Below are 6,395 nucleotides of genomic sequence, written 5' to 3'. Positions count from 1 at the left end.
TCAGGATTGGAGGAAGAATCATTAACAACCTGAGATATGCTGATGATACAACTTTGCTTGCTGAAAGTGAGGATGACTTGAGGCACTTACTGATGAAGATAGAAGAATACAGTCTGCAGTATGGATTACATCTCAATATAAAGAAAACAAAATTCCTCACAACTGGAGCTATAAGCAGCATCACGATAAATGGAGAAAAGATTGACGTTGTCAAAGAATTCACATTGTTTAGTTCTACAATCGACACCAATGGAAGCAGCAGTCAAGACATTAGGTGACATGTAGCACTGGCTACGAAGGAAGTCTTTCAAGTGCTGAGGAGCAAGGATGTTTCCTTAAGGACTAAGGTGTGCCTGACACAAGCCATTATATTTCCAATTGCCTCATATGCATGTGACAGCTGGACAGTGAATAAGGAAGACCAAAGAAGAGTTGATGCTTTTGAACCATGGTCCTGGTGAAGAATGCCGAAAGAACCCTGGACTGCTAAAAGAACTAACACATCTGTCCTGGAGGAAGTGCAGCTGAAAGGCTCCTTAGAAGCGAGAATGGCCAGACTTCGTCTCACCTACTTTGGTCATGCTGTTAGAAGGGACCATTTCCTGGAGCAGGATGTCATTCTTGGTGAGGTGGAGGGTCAATGAAAGAGGGGAAGCCCTTCAACAAGATGGATTGACATGGTGACTGCGACAATGGGCTCAAGTATAGTAAGGATCATGGAGCAGGCATTGGATCAAGCAGTGTTTCATTTTGTTCAGCATGGGGTCACTATGAGTCAGAAACAACTCAACAGCACCTAACAACAGCTTCATTAATATCACATGCAAGTAAAATCTTACTGAAGGTAATTCAAAAACAGTTCCAGCAGTATATTGACAGAGAACTTCCAGAGGTTCTGGCTGGATTCAGAAGAGGGCATGGAACAATGGATATTATTGCTGATGTCAGATGGATCTTGTCTCAAAGCAAAGAATACCAGAAAGATGTTTACTTGTTTTATTTACTACGCAAAAGCATTTGATTGTGTGGATCATAACAAAGTGTGGATAACATTGAGAAGAACAAGAATTGCAGAACACTTAATTGTACTCATGAGGAAACTATACATAGACCAGGAGGCTCTCATTTGAATGGAACAAGGGGACACTGCATGGGTTAAAATCAAGAACGGAGTATGTCAGGGTTGTATCCTTTCATCATACTTATTCAATCTATATGCTGAGCAAAGAATCCGAGAAGCTGGACTATATGAAGAACGTGGAAATCAGGATTGGAGGAAGAATCATTAACAACCTGCAATATGCTGACAACACATCTTTGCTTGCTGAAAGTGAGGATGACTTGAAGCACTTACTGATGATGATTCAAGAAAACATTCTGCAGTATGGATTACATCTCAATGTAAAGAAAACAAAAATTCACACAACTGGACCTATAAACAGCATCATAATAAATGGAGAAAAGATTGAAGTTGACAAAGAGTTCACATAGCTTGGTTTTACAATCGATGTCAGTGGAAGCAACAGTCAGGATATCAATCAGCTGCAAGGGACCTCTTTCAAGTGCTGAGGAGCAGAAATGTCTCCTTGAAGACTAAGGTGTACCTGACACAAACCAAAACATTTTCAATTGCCTCATACACATGTGAGAGTTGAATAATGAATAAGGAATACCAAAGAAGAACTGATGCTTTTGAGATATGGTGCTGGCAAAGAATGCTTAAAGTGCCATGGACTGCTAAAAGAACTAACAAATCTGTTCTGGAGGAAGTGTAGCTGCAATGCTTCTTGGAAGCGAGAATGGCCAGACTTTGTATCACCTACTTTGGCCATTGTGGTGTAGTAAATTACCTGGTGTGGCTTTTCTAGCCATAAGTCTTTGTAAACCCTGTGGTGGAATTTGCTGTAAGCAACTGAGGAGCTCCTGATTATTAAAGTTATCCACCTGGAGTATTTCTGTTGAGAGTGGCCCAAAGCAATGTTCTGGGACGTTTGCTGTCTCTCAGGTATTTAGAATTCTGATGTCATCATTGGCTAGTTTGGCCAGTCGGTCAGGCCCAAAAAGAGGCCTCCTAGAAGCAGAAGTCGTCTCTCTGATTGCTGGCTGAAAAAGTCATGTTGCTGAGAGAAATGCACTCCTGAGAGAGACACACCCCTGAGAGATACACACTGCTGGGAAAGAGACACAAGAGACACACACTGCTCGAGAGAGACTGTGAGAGATTGATGGCTAAGAGATGGTGGGCTGAGAGAGACTGAGCATTGTTCCTGAACTTGAATTGTAGCCTGGTGCTTCCCTATTAAATCTCATAATCTGTGAGTTCTGTGTGGTCACTACAGCGAATTATTGGACCCAGTGGAGAGATGGTAGGTGCTGCAGGGAGGAATGGTTGGTGAAAGGGCTGGAGGGAGACAGCATGTCTGGCCTCACAGGAATAGGCCTTGGGCTGTTGATGGTGATTATGTCTTCCTCTTGTGTGGTTATGGGAGGTCAGAAGATGGTGTCTCCTTGCCCCTTTAGAAGTCATTTTGTAAGAAGAGACTATTCCCTGGAGAAGGATGTCTTGCTTGGTCAGGTGGAGGGTCCATGAGGGAGGGGAAGGCCCTCAACAAGATGGATTGAGAGAGTCACTGTGGCTATGGGGTCAGGTATAGTGGGAATTGCAGAGCTGGCATGGGACCAGGAAGTGTTTCATTCTGCTGTGCATAGGGTTGCTATGAGTCAGAGGTGACTTGACGGCACATAACAAGAACAACAACTGAAGAACAAAGTAGAAGTCTTACACTCCCCAATCTCAAAACCTGTTACATAGCCATTCTAATCAAAACAGCTTGGTACTGGTACAATGACAGACACATAGACCAATGTGAGAATACAGAAATAGATCCATTCACCTATCTTTGACAAAGGGTAGGAATTCATTAAATAGGGAAACCACTGCCTCTTTAACCAACAGTGCTGGCAAAATTAGATATCCATTTGCAAAAAAATGACAAAAGATCCATTCCTCACACCATATACAAAAACCAACTCAGGATTGATGAAAGACTAGAACTATAAACTCATCTGTCAGTTTGACATATAGTTGTGGATAGCATGTTGCTATGATGCTGGAAACTATGCCACCAGTATTTGAAATATTTTCATTTGCCTCATATGCATGTGAAAGCTGTACAGTGAAAAAGGAAAATCAAAGAATTTTCATATACAAATTGTGGTGTTGGTGAACTACACCACAATTCAAATGTATCAATCCTTCTTCAGTCTTCCTTATTCACTGTCCAACTTTCACATGTATATGATGCTATTGAAAATACCATGTCTTGGGTCCGGCCATGTCCACTTCTGAAAACAATAAAACTTTTCTTGTTGAATAGTCAATGTCTATGGAAGAAGCAGTCAAGAAATCAAGCAACGTACTGCACTAGAGAAATCTGTTGTAAAAAACCTCTTTACAGTGTTTAAGAGCAAAGATGTCAGTTTGAAGGCTAAGGTGAACCGGACCCAAGACATGGTATTTTCAATAGCATCATATACATGTGAAAGTTGGACAGTGAATAAGGAAGACTGAAGAAGGATTGATACATTTGAATTGTGGTGTAGTTCACCAACACCACAATTTGTATATGAAAATTCTTTGATTTTCCTTTTTCACTGTACAGCTTTCGCATGCATATGAGGCAAATGAAAATACCATGGCATAGGTTAGATGCACCTTAGTAATTAAAGTGACATCTTTGCTTTTTAACACTTTTAAGAGGTCTTTTGCAATGTGTTTGATTTTTTTAAAAATGCATTTTATTGAAATATAATTTATGTACAGTGATATATACAAAACTAAAGTGACATGGGTCAATGCATTTTTTTTTTTTTTTTTTGGAGTCTTCCCTCTCCTCCACTCCCACCCCTGGTAACTAACAAAGTTTCCTTCCATATATAAATCTTTCCTTGAATTTTTACAATAATGAACTAATACTATATTTGTCCTTCTGTGACTGACTTATTTCACTCAGCATATTTTCCTCCATGTTCATCCATGTGATGTAGTGTGCTGCAGATTCTACATTATTCTTTAGAGTTGTATAGTATTCCATTGTGGGTATGTACCACAGTTTGGTTATCCATTCTTCTGTTGATGGGCACCTAGGTTTTGTTTCCATCTTTTGGCTATTGTAAATAGTGCTGCGATGAACATGGGTGTGCACATATCTCTTCTTGTCCTGGCTCTCACTTCTTTAGGATATATACCTAGTAATGGGATTGCTGGATCAAGTGGTATTTCTACTTCCAGTTTTATAAGGAATTGCCATACTGTTTTTCCCAGTGGTTGTATCATTTTACAGTCTATCAGCAGTGTATGATAGTCCCCATCTCTCCATATCCTCGCCAGCATTTGTTATTTTCTGTCTTGGTGAACTTTGCCATTAGTTCTCGGGTGAGATGGTATCTCATTGTTTTGATTTGCATCTCTCTAGTAGCTAATGACCATGAGCATTTCTCCATGTATTTACTGGCTGCCTGAATATCCTCTTTAGTGAAGTGTCTATTCATGTCTTCTGACCATTTTTTAATTGGATTGCTAATCTTTTGTTGTTGAGGTGTTAGAATTGTCTATAAATTTTAGAGATAAGTTCCTTGTTAGATAATTGTCAACAAGTATGAATTTGTTGCTGTCATTTTGTCATGTGCTTTTTGGTGGTGTTGGTTTCTTTGTTCCATATAATTTTCTGTGCTGAGTTCATTTTGTTTATTAATTGTGTTATCACTTCCTTTGTTGCTATTGTTTTAGTATTTGCTAAATATTTTTGCTGGTCCTTTTTTTTTTAAATTTTGATGTGAAGGTTTATCATTGTTGTTTGATTTCTTGTTTCCATGGACATTAACTGTTGATACAGGAAGAATGAAATAAATTATTCTCCACTTATTATGATGCTGTTATGGGTCCAGTTGTAAGGATTTTCAGTTTCCTAAAGTTCAGATGTAATCCATACTTAAGGCTGTGGTTGTTTTCTTTGATCTTTGATCTTCATCAGCAAGGTTGTGTCTTCTGCATGTCACAGGTTGTTAATGAATCTTCCTCCAACCCTTATATAATATTCTTCTTCATATAGTCCAGCTTCTTGGATTATTTGCTCAGCATACAAATTGAATAAGTATGGTGAAAAGATACAACCTTGACACATACCTTCCTGATTATTGCTGCTGTAGTAGCTATTATTGGTGCTGTTATTAACAGAAATATTAACATAATGCATTATTAGACTGTCAGCTTTCCCATGTTTGGCAAATTCCCTGTCATCAAGTTGATTCTGACTCATAGTAACCCCCATTGAGTTTCCAAGGTTGTAAATTTTTACAAAAGCCAACTGCCTCACCTTTCTTCCATGGAGTGGCTGGTGGGTTTGAACCACCAACTCTTTGGTTAGCAGCCATATGCCTTGATCACTACACCACCAGAGCTCCTTTTCTTTGGTAAAAACAAGTCTTATTAATCAGGTTAATTTCCCACAAGTTCAATTAGCTAAATTCTGTGTTTGGTTTTTTCCATCCTACAAATACAGGTTACTAAATTTGTTGCAGAGACTACAGCCTTCAGTATGGATTACACCTCAACAAAGGGAAAACAAAAATCCTCCCAACTGAACCAATAAGCAACATCATCAGAAATGGAGAACAGATGGAAGTTGTCAAGGATTTCATTTTACTTGCATGCATAATCAACATTTATGGAAGCAACAGCCAAAAAATCAAATAAGGCATTGCATTAGGCAAATACACTGCAAAATACCTCTTTAAAATGTTAAAAAGCAAAGATGTCACTTTGAGGATTAAGGTGTGCCTGACCCAAGCCAGAATATTTATCAATCACCTCATGTGCATGTACAAGCTGTACAATGAATAAGGAAGACCAAAGAAGAATTGATGCACTTGAATTATGGTGATGGTGAAGCATATGAAATATACCATTGACTGCCAGAAGAATGAACAAATCTATCTTAGAAGATGTACAGACAGAATTCTTACAAGCAAGGATGATAAGATGAACATATGTTAAACATGTTGTCAAGAGGCACCAGTCCCTGGAAAAGGTCATTATGATTGGTATAGGGTTGGAGAAAAGGGGAAAACCTCCATGAGATGCACTGACACAGTGGCTGCAAAATAGGCTCAAACACAGCAACAATTGTGAGAATGGTGCAGGACCGGGCAGTGTTTTATTCCATTGTACATACGACTGCTATGAGTGGGAACCAGCTCAATGCCACCTAGCAACAACAATTGAGTCCCTGAGTGGCGTGAATGGTTAAGCATTTGACTAATAGTTGAAAAGGAGCTCTGATAGCATAGTTCCTAAGGCACTTGACTGCTAACCAGAAGGCTGGCGGTTCAAACCC

This window comes from Orycteropus afer, unplaced genomic scaffold (genome assembly GCF_000298275.1).
Source record: "Orycteropus afer afer isolate SDZICR_OR568_19922 unplaced genomic scaffold, OryAfe1.0 scaffold00159, whole genome shotgun sequence".
Lineage (NCBI taxonomy): Eukaryota > Metazoa > Chordata > Mammalia > Tubulidentata > Orycteropodidae > Orycteropus > Orycteropus afer.
Note: the sequence above shows the minus strand (reverse complement) of the source record.